Genomic DNA, 16431 nt, shown 5'->3' on the forward strand with positions numbered 1-16431 from the left:
AAGGTGCGGCATTTAATGCGTGGGGTAAAAGAGCAGCTCTTCGCCGGACTCGTGCGCAATCCACCGACGACTGTGGCAGAGTTCATAAATGAGGCAACCACAATGGAGCGTACTCTCCAGTATAGGTCGTCACAGTATGAACGCCACGACGTGACCCCTGCTGCATGCTTTATCGGGGCTGACAGCGAGAGGCATGCCCTCGCTGAGTTCATAAGAAGCGTCGTGCGGGACGAGCTGCGCCAACTCCAAGCAGCGGGACCCCAACCACCTGTAAGTGATCTCACAGACTTAATCCGAAATGAGATCCGACAGGCGGTCACCCCACTCGCGCCAACAAGGCCTGAGGCCCCTGTGCTGACTTATGCGGCGGCTCTTCGATCCCCTGCACCACATGGCCCTGATCCCACCATGGGGAGAATGGATCAGGCTAGCCATCGATTCCAGGGCACCTCTTCGACTCCGCCACCCGCCTCAAGGTTTCCGAGTGCACCAACTTATCGTCCGTCTGGATCGCGGCAGAACGCCACAAAGGCCAGCGTGTGGCGTACGTACGATAACCGTCCACTCTGCTACCACTGTGGCGAAGCGGGTCCCGTCTATCGTAACTGCCAGTACCGCCAGCTTGGTCTCCGTGGCTTTCACCCTGATGCTCGGCGCCCGCGTTATGGTGAGCGTCCTCGCGACATCGAAGCGTACCTTACGGGCCAGCAAGCTCCTCGCCTTGGTCAACGCCCCCAATCACGATCACCATCACCTCGCCGCCCCACGTCACCTACCATTCCCTCGTCATCTTATGCTCCTTTCAGAGGCCGGTCACCGAGTCCCCACAGGGGAAACTATAAACCGCGGCTTCTGGGGGTGAAGCCGCGTTCCAACGAACTGTCAAAGAGCCTCCTTCGACGCAAAGACCCGACGAAGACCGTTCTGACTTTCCAGTCGTTTCCAAAAGTCATAAGACTGTTTCCGCCGACATCACCGTACACGTGGATAATCACGTCGTCACTGCTCTCGTCGACACCGGCGCCGATTATTCGGTTATGAGCAGCACCCTAGCATCCCAACTGAGGAAGGTAACTACCCCTTGGCAAGCGAGGAGTATCGCCATCTTACCGAATTTCAGCGAGGAGTATCGCCATCTTACCAAACACACTGCGATCGCATACCTTGAGGATATTGCTGACGCCCCTGGTCCCTCAACATTATCTGCTCTTTCGTCGTGCGACGATTCCGCCATGACATTTGCAAGCACTCTCAACGTAAACCAGGGTCTACCGTCTGCACAACGGGAACGTCTTTTGAAGCTACTCGGCTCATTTCGGGAGTGCTTCGCTACGACTTCGAAAGTTAACCAAACACCGCTTGCCAAGCATCGTAACATCACCGAGCCTACCGAGAGACCCATTCGACAGCATGCCTACAGAGTCTCGCAAAAAAAACAAGACGTTATACGCCAACAGGTCCAGCAGATGCTCAAGGACGATGTCATCCAGCCATCGACCAGTCCCTGGGCGTCCCCTGTTGTGTTAGTAAAAAAAAAGATGGTACTCTGCGATTTTGCGTCGGCTACCGAAAGTTGAATAAGATCACGAAGAAAGACGCGTATCCTTTACCACGAATAGACGACTCGCTGGACCGCATTCGCAATGCTCGTTACTTTCCTTCCATGGATCTACGCAGCGGCTATTGGCAAATATCTGTTGATGAGCGCGACCGTGAAAAGACCGCCTTCATTACTCCTGACGGACTCTACGAGTTCAAGGTCCTTCCCTTCGGCTTATGCTCGGCACCAGCTACTTTTCAAAGAATGATGGACACGGTTCTTTCTAGGCTAAAATGGCAATCGTGTCTTGTCTACCTTGACGATGTGGTCGTCTTCTCAGACACGTTTGAGCAGCACGTCCAGCGCTTACAGGCAGTTCTTCATGCGATTTGAACAGCTGGACTTTCTCTCAAACCTGAGAAATGCCACTTTGCATTCGAGGAACTGAAATTTCTTGGTCACGTCGTCAGCCACGCCGGTATACATCCAGACCCTGAGAAAACGAAAGCTGTTGCCGCATTTCCTGTCCCAACAAACAAGCGCGACCTCCGCCGATTTCTGGGACTCTGCGCATATTACAGACGCTTCGTCAAAGGCTTTTCTAAAATCGCTGAACCGCTAAATGAACTTACGAAAGACGGCGTACCGTTTGTTTGGGGTCATGATCAGTATCACGCCTTTGACGCGCTACGAAACCATCTCCAAGCCCCACCTGTACTCGGTCACTTTGACGATAACGCTGCCACAGAGCTACACACGGATGCCAGCAACGTCAGACTTGGAGCTGTACTGGTTCAATGGCAAAATGGCGTAGAACGCGTGATCGCCTATGCAAGTCGAACACTATCATCTGCAGAGAAAAACTACTCTGCAACAGAAAAGGAATGCCTAGCCGTTGTTTGGGCTATAACAAAGTTTCGCCCTTATTTATACGGTCGACCATTCAGGGTAGTTAGCGACCACCATTCTTTATGCTGGCTCGCCAACCTCAAAGACCCTTCCGGTCGTGTAGCATGCTGGAGCCTTCGGCTGCAAGAATTTGACGTTACAGTCATTCACAAGTCAGGACGCAAACACACTGATGCTGACTGTCTTTCACGTGCACCAATTGGAAGTACGAACGCGGACGTTGAAGAGGACGATACATTCCTTTCCTCTGTGTCAGCAACCGACTTGGCGCAACAACAACGCGACGACATGGAGCTAAGCCCGCTGATTGACTACCTCGAAGGCCGAAAACGCAGCTTTCCTCGAAACTTCGCACGTTCGCTGGCCTCGTTCTGCATCAGGGATGGAGTCCTCTATAAGAAAAATTTCGACCATACCCAGGCTACGTACCTACTGGTTGCGCCGACCTCGCTTCGGGACGATATTTTAATTGCTTGTCACGACGAACCATCATCCAGACACCTTGGCTACACGCGCACATTGGAAATAATTCGCCGCTCATACTACTGGCCCCGCCTCGCGAAGACAGTCAAGCAGTACGTCCGCACATGCCGCGACTGTCAACGCCGTAAGACTCCACCTGTCCGACCAGCAGGACTACTACAGCCTATCGCCACGCCGAAGACACCATTCCATCAAATTGGCATTGACTTGCTCGGCTCATTTCCCACCTCTTCGTCTGGAAACCGGTGGATTGTGGTTGCCACCGATTATTTAACGCGTTACAGTGAAACAAAGGCCCTGCCCAAAGCTACCGCAGCCGAAATCGCACAGTTCTTTGTCACCAGCATCGTACTTCGTCACGGAGCGCCAACTGTAATAATTACTGATCGTGGTACAGCTTTCACCGCAGAGATGCTTCAAGAAGTGCTGAGACTAAGTGGTACAGAACATCGGAAAACCACGGGTTATCACCCCCAAACAAATGGACTCACTGAACGGTTGAACAAGACCATTGCAGATATGCTATCAATGTATGTGGCCGTTGATCACAACAACTAGGATGATATACTCCCTTACGTAACTTTTGCTTATAATACAGCAGTCCAAGAGAGTACAGGTTTCACCCCATTTCGCTTAGTTCATGGTCGAGAGGTCACTACAATGCTCGACGCAATGCTCCTTCCCAACAACTTGAGCACGTTCAACACGGACGCTGCATTGTTCGCTCAACGCGCCGAGGAGGCCCGTCAACTCGCCCGATGCCATATTCAGGCTCGCCAAACTGCCGACGCACACCGCTACAACCTTACACACCGAGAGGTTACCTTCAAACCAGGCGATGAAGTTTAGGTGTGGTCTCCCATCCGACAGCGTGGTCACTCTGAGAAGTTGCTTCGGCGCTACTTTGGCCCTTACAAAGTTCTGCGCCGACTCAGTGACGTTACGTATGAAGTTCTCCCTGAGGGCGCCTCAAGACGTTCCCGTCGGTTTCCACAAAGTGATGTGGTGCACGTGTCAAGACTCAAGCCATATTTCTCGCGTCATACATCGAACGTGGACTAACTTACCATCCAATGACTATTTTTTGTCACTTTGGTTTCTTTTATTGTCTTGTGTACTTACCCCTTTCTTTATTGAGTACTTCTATGACGCCAGCCTATTTTTTTCCTCTTACGACGGAGTTGTTGGGTTCCATGGTAGCATATTTTCTTTCTAATTTTTTTTCTCAACGCTCATTACCAGCATCGAGCCGATGCTTTTCGAGGAGAGGGAGTAATGTCACAGGTAATGGGTATGAGCCATCAACTGTAGGTGGAATCCTTGGGAAGTGAAGAAAGAAGAGGGCTTTTGCGTCCTGGTCAGAGGGCAAGCAAGACGTCGTTTCGTCGCTGTCTGTAATTACGTTCGTGGCAATATAAAATGCGAACACTCTTGATATGCAAGGCAATAAAGAAAAAAACGAAAACTAGGGCAGAAACGGAGATTATGCACTCTAAGGGAATCGTGCAGTGTGGCCAAACCAGATGTGCACGCCTGTCAATGGTAAATCATGACATTCATGACATACATGTCAAGATTTTTGTGTTATTAGTAGACAAATATGTTGTCCATACAGTCATGTTATGCCATACCAAGTTTGGTATCGATACCATTATCGAAACGGCCAGGAGAACTAAAAGTCATAGATAGATAGATAGATAGATAGATAGATAGATAGATAGATAGATAGATAGATAGATAGATAGACAGATAGATAGATAGATAGAAAGATAGATAGATAGATAGATAGATAGATAGATAGACAGACAGACAGACAGACAGACAGACAGACAGACAGACAGACAGACAGATAGATAGATAGATAGATAGATAGATAGATAGATAGATAGATAGATAGACAGATAGATAGATAGATAGATAGATAGATAGATAGATAGACGGACGGACGGACGGACGGACGGATGGACGGACGGAGAGCCTATCCCTAAGCATCTTTTCCATAAGCTTCCCTACCCACGAGGTTAAGGAAATAGGTCGTAGATTTGCGATGTTTATAGACTTGCCTGGTATGGGAATACACGTTACCAAAGCCGTTTTCCAATCAATTGGCCATGGTTCATGCCCCTACATAATTTGATTGAAGTAGTCGTGGAGCTGATGATTTACTGGGTCTAGGAGGTTGGCTAGATGCCTAACCGTCACTCGATCCCTACCCGGCGTCGTTCCTCGCTTCATTTTGGACAGGGCCGCTTTCAGATCATGTAGTTGAAAGCAATAATCTAAGTCTGCGTTCTCCAAGCCTGCATATGAGAACGCTGGTCGGATGGGGCCCTGCCAGCCACAAAGATATTTATCTCTAAGCGCCTATGCCAATCCATCCGCGTCACCCGCGTAAGCGTGAAGTGCACGTTGAAGATGCTTTTGCGTTTCTGTGCATGTTTGGCTAGGGTCGATGAGAGCCCTGAAGAAACACCACGTGTTGCGGTTTGACATATGCTTGGAGGCATCGTTGCAGCGTTCAACCCAAATGGAGTCAGAGAGCTTGGCCGCGTACTCGGCTGCTTCCCGAGTGAGCGATGCTATGTGGATTTTGAGCTGACGAATATGCTTTTGTCGGTGCCATCGGCGGACTAGGCTATGCCGAGCCTCCCTGAACCACAGGAGATGGTTATCCACCGCCACAGTGGCTTCTGAGAGCTGAATCGTCCATTCTGTTTGGCGAAGGGATGTCACAAAGTGTTGGGACCAAGAGGCATAGCCTTGTTGAGCTATGGGTGCCAAAGTCGTGTACTCCGAACGGAACTTGTCCCAGTTCAGAAGTTTCGCTTGGTGGTGGGGACGGGTAAGGGGATATGTCCGAATTGTAGTTAGAAAAATGCAGTAGTCACTGCCGAGGGTTTCCAAGTTTAATCATTCTGTATATTTGATGTGCTTGGTAAGTGTGAGATCTGGACATGTGTCTCGAGTTACCGAATTACCAACACGGGTCGGGTGTGCAGGGTCCGTAAGGATAGTGAGGCCCAGAGTGGAAATATGTTCCGTGAACTTTCTTCCACGCCGATCCTCCTTGCGGTCCTCCTTGCGGTCCTCCTTGCCACCTGCAGCGACAACCGAGAGCCTGATTTCCGTCGGCGCCGACGTCTTCTCTTCTTGAGGTCGGCTTGACCTTCCGATGAAGTAAGGGGCGCCATGAAGTGATTCCTGCCACAATCCGCCGACAGATGCAGGGTGCAAGACGCACGCGTCGCGTTGCGTTTTCACCGAAGCTGTCTTAAGGTTGCTTTTTTTTTTCCGCTAGGCTATGTGTATTGGCGCTGCAGTCAGACTGGAAAACTCGCTGGAACGGTGCCTCGCCGAGCGGACCCAGATTATATGTTTGGTGTGAGCTTATTATAAACAATGACTTAGCTTACATTGATAAACTGCACTCAAATACTTTTAATGTCATAAGCTTCACTGTCAAAACTTTGATATTAGCGGAGGAAATCAACATTGAAGCTTCATTTTAAATTACGCAACAAAATCTCCCATTGTGACATAACAAATTTCAAAATGTATTTTGCGTATTTTCGCAAAATTGGCTAGGTGAAAATTTCTGAAACTTTGTATGCTAGGTCTATGGCTCCTACATGACAATTTACTTCAATTTTATTAATTAGAAGCTACTTGGGACACTGTAGGCGTCTTCAAAACTTATGAGGTCAGGGTGTTTTGTGCGGGAATCTCTTGGTGGCCCCTTTACTTGCATTTTCTTTTAGCGCATTTTGTCATTCACAAAGCATCGTGTTGCGGTCAGAGTGGTGTTTTCAGAATTGTGAAAGGGTACTTTACGAACTAACGAAAAAGCGTTTGCTAGCTCTTTAGTATCCCTTTAAGATCAGCCTATTTCACAGTCTCAAGTTTTACCTGGCTGTTGTTAACTCCGCTATTGTTTTATATCGTGCAAAATGCCTTCGGAAATGGTAAGTACTTTGTGTTTTTATGCTAAGACTAAACAAGCATGCTATTCAACTTTCTAAAGCTGGGACGTTAATTTTCGTTATTTATGAGCATAGTCTGGAGTATCAGGTTTTACATGTTAAGCATAGCATACAAATTGATGTTTATTCATGGCGTGCAACGGCTAAAGAACCCCAGTTCGTTAGCTGGCTGCACCACTGCCGACAAAGACATATCAGATTTTTGAAGCTGGAGACTACACGTCACCACAGCGTACAACAATGTGTATCCTTGCACATGCGTCATAAAGGTTTTGACGTGAGAGAGTTTGCAGCGCCAATTATCAATATATCACTCATTGCGATATTGTGACTTAAATTCCCAAACGCTTCGCCGTCTCCTACTCGTATCACTGGTTAAGCCACTGAAAAGCCTCGTTTAAGAACGAATGACCTCTGTAAGACGCACTCGCGCTTAAATTATCTTTGTACAATCTTAGTTTTTTTTTGTGTGTTTGTGAGCAATCGATAGAGTAAAATCATAAGCGTAATGCTAAATTGTTGTGAAAGTAGGACCGAGTTGTAGAACTTTCATTTTATTTTGTTGTTGTGGTACCACTCTTACATATTTTGAGCCTGTTTATCGTATTGCTCTTGTGGCAGCCAGTTGAAACTTTGGCCAAGATTCCTAATTTATTTATTTCATGGCAATGTGCGTAAATTCGAGACTTCGAATATTCGGCACGAGTAGTTTGCCATTTGGTTCGATCGAAATACTTCGTAATTAATTCAAGAATCCGAGAACACGCAATCCGTATGCCTGCCACCCCGACTGAACAATAGACACAAGGGCATAATGAATGACAGAGAAAGACTAGCTGTACGTAGGCTGTATAACAAATGTCCTGTCTGTCAACCATTGTTATAAATTTAAGCAAAGACTAGAAGTTGAGTCTTAGAGACGCCGTGAAGATGAAGCCCGTAATTCTGCACTCGTTTGTGGTGGCAGCGCTCATTAGCACGGCTCTGTAAGTGCAGCTTGGCGAATCGATTCATTTATTTTGTAAGCGAGAGTGTATTTATTAGTATAAGATTTAAAAACAAAATGCCCCAATTTTAAATCAATCTGTGCAGTTCTTTAGAAAGAATTTTTTTTTTCGCAGGTATGCAGGCCACTTCCTTGATCTGAAGTGGGGGCTAGGCTGCCAGATGAAGGGTCGTTTCGTGCTCTGCATGCCAAGGCAAAAATTTTTTAAAAATTGCCAAGCGATAGCGAGGGTACATAGTGAACCTATGTGTTTAAAAGGCTTCATCTGCTCACAGCTGAATCCTCTGCTGTGATCCCATTAAACGCCAAACTCACTCAATGTTTATGGTGAACGCGGAGACTTTGTCGTATATGAGCAAGTCCACGTGAATATTACAAGTGCAACTGCATCAGCAGTTTGTGGCTATAACTCATTCAACTTTATACTGCTCAGTTAGACTGCGTTTGCACTTTTACGAAGAAACAGCTGGAACAAATGCGAGTGCGTGGTCGGGCATACCTCACTTGTGAAAGTAAATGTTATGACAATAACAGCGCGCTGGTATCCCGGCTGCGGCGGCTGCATTTCCGATGGAGGCGGAAATGTTGTAGGCCCGTGTGCTCAGATTTGGGTGCACGTTAAAGAACCCCAGGTGGTCTAAATTTCCGGAGCCCTCCACTACGGCGTCTCTCATAATCAAATGGTGGTTTTGGGACGTTAAACCCCACATATCAATCAATCAACAGCGCGCTGGTACAAAAACAGACCTAGATTTCTCAATGCAACTGAAATACCATGTTATCACCTAGTTGTAATAGGTCGAGGACGTGAGCGGATTTTGACCTAGAAAAGAAGACCACGCGTTTCTGCGCTCAAGAGCCAGACCCAACGGCGCGTTTTAAATGCGAAGCATTTCTTAGCCAACTTCGGCGACTTTGAGCGTACCTATCTATTTATCTAGCCGCCTACGGATTCTATCTCTCCTGTCTGTTTCGATAATAGTATCAATACCAAACTTGGTATGGCATAACATGACTGTATGAAGAACATATTTAGCTAGTCGTGACATGAAAATCATGACATGTATGTCATAAATGTCATGATTTACATTTCATGGTCCTGCGGCTCTTGCAGTGGTTTTGTTCACATGACATGTTGCAAAACTGGTATGGTATGACATGACATCATCGCGAACATACGTGACAGATATTAACGTGGAAATAATGACATGCATGTCGTGTAGTAATGACTACACGACACACTCTTAGTGCACTCACAGTCGTTTCGCCAGCTTCAGATATATCAAATTTGGTATTACGGTGCAATAATGAGTGACGAAGATATGTGACTGGCGCAAACATTAGATGCGTGTCATGTAAAAACATGACTGCATGCCACGTTCATGATATCCTGACAGCCGTATCGCGAGCTTCACTTAAACTAAATTTGGTATAACGGGACGTGAATGAATGACGAAGGTATGATACTGGTGCAAACATGATAACTATGAGATGCGTGTCATGTGAGAACATGACTACATGCCACAGTCAAGGTGCCAATACATTTCGACGTGACGCGGCGTGTGCTCGCCGGCGTTCATTTCGTCGCGTCATGCCGGAGTTTCCACGCCAGGCGCCGGTTTTGCCATATACTCGCAGGCATGCATCGTGCTGCGTTGCTTTAATGCATGCTCGTTTCAGCGCGTCCGGCATCTCTCCGTCAAGAAAAGAGGGAGACATGGTGTTGTCTGGGTAACGCATCGTCGGGAATTCCGCGCCAATTGACCAGCGGCTGTCGGGCCGTGCCGACAGACGCTGGTCACGCCGGTCGCACCAGACCATAGAGTGCCCGCGTTTCGCTAACGTAGCGTGACTGTGCCCAGCGTGGGCGTGCGTCAACGCAACGTTGTAGTAAAATGGGCCCTTCATGAAGCGCTCGCGGCCATTTTGCTAGCTCTACATGTACAAAATTTGGTGTTACCTGACGTCAATGGATGACGAATCATATGACTGCTGCAAGCATGATTATCCTGACACGCATGTCATGTAGGAACATGACAACATACCACGCTTAGAAAGAAGAACGCAAACGCATGTTTCAGGAACAGTAGCCGGAGCACATGCTGGAAACGTCATCAGCTTGAGAAAATAACAAGGAACACTAAGTTTACGACTTACATTTCTTCTTCAGCATTCCTAGTTCCTCTTTGCTCTGTAAGAGACGCAGCAATACGTCGGCATTGCGATTATCAGCTGACAAACGCCTCACGTCATTACGCCTTGCGTTTACGTCTACGTAAACACACGTGGCCCTGCGCGGACTGTGCATACTGCGCCCCGCTTAGCCTCTAACATGGCGGCTATTCACACAACGGCCGACAGATGGCAGCAATTTTGCATAGGATCTATAGTGAAGCGATGCAGAACAATGGGTTGCGTAATTCCGCTATAAAATTTTTGTTGGCAGGCTCAACATAGCGTAACCACTCCTTTCACCGGAGGGATCGTCTCCAGTTACAATGGCGCTTTCTTTTCGGTGTCATCCATACCAGTTCGAATAGTATAATTCTATTAAGTAATATCAAAAATGCTACGCAATGCGTGAGAATTAACCAGCAGAGAGTTGTTGCTTTACTGCCCTCAACAAAAGTGCATTACAACAATAACACAACATCTGTCTCTGATCGGTGCCCAAATTTTATTCAAAGTAAATTATTAACGTCTGGTAATGCCTATACGATGCCTTTTGTTCAATGAACACAGTTCAAGACTACCAGGTTGCATACACTGACAAAGCCAGCGAGTCTAACAATCACCACAAGTCCGCATACACTTATAGGAGGCGAAGTTTACAATGCAAAAGCTAAGCAAACACCAGCAGTGTGCTGGATGTAGAGCAGCAACATCCCAGATGGAAATAAAGGCAGGAAAATGAATCAGATGCGCGTATGGACTGATACCCTACGCTGGCGTCAAGTGGATTAAGGGAGGCAAAGATGGGGAGATACAATTGAGCCCACTGGAAATTCGCGTGATCTTAAGCAACACTGTTGCGATTCGTAGTACTGGATGCAGATTATCAGGCGTATCACTCTTCATAACGTAGACATCGCTGCCACCAACGGACAGAGACAAGACATTACACGAAACCTAGCGTTCCACTTCCTTTCTTTTGGCTGCATGTGGTTGCGTTGCCGTTGCATTGCGAGGTACTACGAACTAGACATAGTTTCAATCCTGCGTCCCATTCCACTGTTATTGCCGGCTCAGTTTACATGCCGGCGACTGTCATACTAAATAAGCAACACTTTTATGCCTCACTAAAGCAAAAGTTTACTTTATCGACGTGGTTCGCCAAACGCAATATGATTTGATATCTGCGAGCCAGAGCAAAACTGAATGCGTGCAATTAGTACTGAAACCGGGTAGGTTTTTTATTGTTTCTTCTTGCTTATTGTGGGGAGGCAGGAAGAGAAAAGAAAGTGTACAAAACATCATGTCCGAAATTTGGGGTAAAATATCGCCAGCCCTTCTTATCAAACTTTGGGGCTTATTGAGCGGCGATTGCATACCAACAATTCTGCGAAAAATGAATAAATAATTGACAAAATGTTCCTTCGTTCGCGGTTGTCTGGGATTCGTTTTGACGCTCGAGAGATGTTTCTTGGGCACGTACACATACGAAATATATTGGGATGACTCGCGCATAAACTTTTTGTCCTAAATGGTGCCCTACTTTTTTAGTTCGTATAACTTGTTGTGTGCAGCCCACAATAACGTCTAAATTTCTCGCATGTCGTTCAAAGATGTCAAACAATGATGAAATGTATCATGACACATAGCAACAGAACACCGAATTCCCGAAAAGAGCCTGTCAGAGCGCCCATTCGCACATGCGGTGATCCCTTTGTTGGTGCTTCCGTCTTCGGTGTTTCATGCGGGACTTAGGTTGGTGAACAGGTCAGCCCAATAACATGCAAATACGTTGAAGCGGATAAACAAGGCGATATGGCATTACAGTCCTACTTCCTTCAAAACGCACGCGGCTATACTTTCTCGGTTTTGTTTCACCTTGGAGGAGAAATATGGAATGTTATTGTAAGAATCCGGCAGCCTCATAGGTTCAGATCTCACGCTCAGACGTCTGCCAGGAACCCTTGAGCCTTAGCGGCATCCTCGGCTCGTCAGGTTGGCCAGAGCTGTTCCTCTGGATCTCTGCTGAAGAGCATGTTGTCTCACTGCTCATCACAAGTGATCGCACCACCCTTTTCAACCGCCTTTTGACAGGTCAACATGATGTGGGATAAACTCGCTTTTTCTTAAATAATTTCAGCTTGTCGGTGTGTGAACCAGGGTAGTTAATTGTAATGTAATGCAGTGCAATGTAACGTAATGTTATGTATTGTTATGTAGTGTGATGTAGTGCGATCTAACGTAATGCAATGGTTTTTTTTTATTGCAGATGTGGACTTCCTCCTCGTGCTGGCGCGAGAATTAGATATGCTTGTACAAATGACGTAAGTACAGCTATAGCTATTTCTACATTTTATATAGTGTGCTAGTCACTGCTTATATAAACTTGCTGGTTTTTAAGTCCACGTGTTTGATGGCTTGCCCATCTATCACAAAATCTTTCCATTTTCAACATGCCTAACAGTCATTGCACTAACCTGCCACAATGATTTAGTGGTTATATGCTTGGCTGCTAATTGATAGGCCACCAGTTCAAATCCCGGCGACACCGGCCGCATAATAAAAAGAAGCGATAATGCTGGAGGCCCGTGTATTTTTACTTAGGCGACCTTTGAAGAACCCCAGGCGGTCGGAATTTCCGGAGCCCTTCCTCACAGCATCTCACATAAACATATCGTGTTTTGGGTATGCTAAGCCTCATCAATTTATATTATTACAAATTAGCAGTGTTTGAATAGACGCACAACAGGCCCATTCCAGGAGGTGTGCTCATAGAAGAGGAGAGACTTTTTTTCCAGGCGTGCACCTTAGTTTGTTTGGCTTACAATTATTCATGGCGAGTTCTTGCAGTGCTTCAGTTAGTACGGCACTCGGCCGCTGACCCGAATGTGTGCGGCGTTTGCATTTCTGTAGAGGAGAAATACTAGATGCTTCCGTACTGTGTGACTTCAGTGCACAGATTGGTGACTCACATAAATGAATGGCGTCTTAAGGTTTATATACTCAGCTAGGGCAAGCCAGCATGGCTGACGTAGTTTAAGGGACATTACTTTGAGTTATAGCATGCTTGTATGGGATGCAAAGGAGAATAATTTAGACAAATTATATGTATTGCCGAAAAAGTAGGGTTCCATTTTATTTTAAACATTGCTATGTCGATCATATATATATATATATATATATATATATATATATATATATATATATATATATATATATATATATATATATATATATATAATGAGAGAGAGAGTGTGTGTGTTATAATAAATATGTGCAATATTCATTAAAAATTAAAACACGGCGCTATTTGCTCGCCGTCTTCAGAGTTGCTTTTTCTGTAGTGGCAGGCCTCTTAAAAGGGTTGAAGACATCAGTTAGAACAGTTATTAAGGAACCTAAATTATTATTTTTAATTAGTTTGGTGAGGCAGGTAAATCAATTGACAAAATTGAAGTCATGAATGCAAAAAACTCATTGCCATTTTAAGATTTTAGAAAAGTGTCCTCTAGTAATTACCGCTAAATAATGAAATTCTCCTGAATCTGCACACATAAATGGATGAATGAATAGATGGGTGGACGGACGGACGGATGGATGGAAGGACAGGTGGATTGCGCTAGATCTGTTTTGTACTGCGTACCGCCTTTACCTTGGATATATATACTTGAGGTACTAAACTTCTGGACGTACAAACAGTGTGATTATTGTAAATATACAATGATTGCGCTAAATGACATTCGCAGTTCAAGTGGTTTTTCAGTTGGGCGAGATGTGTGACGCAGAAGCGCTACACTTCACTGAAGCCGGAATCAGTGAATATTTAATTTTTACACAACTTACAATGGTATATGCTTATTGTGACTGTCGTTTCTTGTTTGCTTAGGTTTCACTTTGATATGCTGAATAAAATACCTCGTTATCGGAAAGCGACTTCTTCTCTCCGCCGCAAACCTCCGTATTGTCAGGCCGGACTGGTCCAGTCCCAAGCTTTTGATTTCGAGCATCGGGCTGGTTTTGATTTAGTACGTCGGGCTGTCCCGGGCTGGGCTACGGCTCGACCATTGAGCCCGTGCACAACTGTAGTGGATATTGTATGCGCACCGTCACGTAGCAGACTTCGATTAGCTCGTGCTTGGTCATTTTCGCTTCTCATGGCTAACGTTTGGCTGCTGTTGACTTATGGGATATGTTTAATAATGGTTGTCTAGCACTGTTTCTTAAGAAATGAGTCAAATATTCAAGTTATTGCCTAATAACAGTCTTGGTTAATAACGTTCAAATTACTTAAAAAGTGAATAAAAAATAGCCCGTCAAATATTATATCCCACAAAACAAGCATTTACTGAAATGACCAAAACATTTGGTTTAGAAGGTCAGGAAATAAAGAACTGTTGCATAGTAGGAGCTACTACTAGTTACACAGTCATAGTCGGTGTCATGGAACGAAAATGAGCAATTCTTTGTGACAAAATGAATCGCTTTAGAGGATGCCATAACAAACGTCACTGTCTATTATAGGTCAAAATGATAGGTCTGGTATTACACGCGTTATGTCATGTAAGACGTTATATACCTTGCATACTACCAGTTAAAAAGAAAGGTTGGGTGAATGATGTGTTACCGTTATCCGCAACGCGACCCTGCCACCCAGCACGAGTAACTATATTACTGTAGACAGCGAATCATATGTTGAGTATACCGCTTAGGAAACTAGAGGATGCAACTTCTGCCGAATTCATTGTGGATAAATTCAGGATTTTTTGCCTTTATTGATAACTATGCGGGTGCATCTCATGCCCTCGTAATATTGGAGGGATTGTTCACGCAGGTCCTTCAAAAAGTTGAGCCGCTCAACACGTTTGTGTTTGGTGACCGAGGCCTTTTTGCAGTGCAAGCTATCATGAGTATAGAGTTTTCTACAAGTACGCAAGATGAAACTCTGGAACTAGTGTCTATGGGAGCTGCAATGCATGAGGCTCCAGCAAGCATGGGAATGATGATGCCTTCCTACTTTCGGCTCCATTTGGCTTCGAGCGGCTTGGAGCTGCTTTGTCACGAAGTAACAATTTGAAAATGTTCAGCGATTGCACTTCACTACCGTGACCTCTTAGGCTCACCAATTTGAATGAGGTCATGAAGTTCAAAACGATTGCTTTTTTTATTCTAATCGCAACTAAAACACTTCATTAAACGAAGCCACAAGTCCGTTCGGAACCCGCCAGCCGGAAGGCTAGGCAAATCTATGTACTATCCATCATTCCCATCCAACTGATTGCAAAGATCTCGCATACAATTCACCATCAGGTACCGCATAAACAAAGTGCACGTAATGCCTTGCAAATGCCTAGCGGGTACCTCGTTTCTCTGCAGAATGACCAATAACGGCGGAGCGAGTGCTTGCCATGTTAACAAAAGTTGTGATTTACGGTATAGCGGGTAGCTTCCAAGCCTACTTGTATTAGTAGCCCTAAGATAGTTTACTAGTTTTATAAGTGCTGCCATTCTGGCACTCACCGTGAAAGCGCCGTGCTTTCCATGCAGGCCTCGCGTAATTCTTTTTCTTTTCTTGTTGTTCTCAGTGCAAGCATTGCGTTTAATTAAGCTAATTTATCGCAAATTGACACATTGCCCTTCAGTTTACTTATTTTCATACTATTTGCGTTTTTCTTTTATTCAGTGCAGAAACAGACACGCATGGCAATCATGTGGAAGAGGATGCACTTGTACACCTCACAACACGTACGGAATTGTTTTAATATGTTTGGCTAGACGCTCGCACATGCCATACGATTTCGGTAGACGTCGGGGATGATTGAAGATGGACTAATGCTCTCAACATCATTGCGCAATATGTAATCGCTGCTCCTTCTACATTGACATATAAAACAATATAAGGATACAATGTTCTGTTTTTTTTTCTGGCAATGTGTCGTAGCAAATATGCAGTATTAAAAAATGTCATAGATATTCATTTCAGAATGGCTATTATTTAGATGAGCATTTGAAGTAATGTGCCACATGCACACTGCATCATATCATTGTCGACAGTGCCAGCTGCAATGACATCTGTCCAGGATCTACATTTCCAATTTTCGTGCGCATAAGCATTTCCATGCGTGCTCTAGGAAAAGACTAGGTCCACCACTCTGCCACGAAACCCGGATCGCTACAAGTAACGTGTGTGTGAAACAAAGTATATTTCGACGCCCTGCTGTGGTTTGAACATGCACGCACGCACAGAAACAGGGGCAGACACGCATTCATGCACACAACCAGACCTATACATCTCCAGTCTCGAATACAAGGGATTTCAAGAACTGTGTCTGATAATCCTCAAT

The 16431-nt window shown here is 45.5% G+C and overlaps 1 long non-coding RNA gene across 1 annotated transcript; it reads left to right on the plus strand.

Annotated features, from left to right (window-relative positions):
- The first annotated feature begins 7808 nt into the window (after positions 1–7808).
- On the plus strand, positions 7809–15995 carry LOC119173409 (uncharacterized). Its single transcript, XR_005110076.2, has 3 exons — positions 7809–7898; positions 12360–12414; positions 15771–15995. It is a non-coding gene; the product is annotated as an uncharacterized LOC119173409 (long non-coding RNA).
- The last annotated feature ends 436 nt before the right edge of the window (positions 15996–16431 follow it).

The sequence above is a fragment of the Rhipicephalus microplus genome, chromosome 5 (genome assembly GCF_043290135.1).
Source record: "Rhipicephalus microplus isolate Deutch F79 chromosome 5, USDA_Rmic, whole genome shotgun sequence".
Taxonomy (NCBI): Eukaryota; Metazoa; Arthropoda; class Arachnida; order Ixodida; family Ixodidae; genus Rhipicephalus; species Rhipicephalus microplus.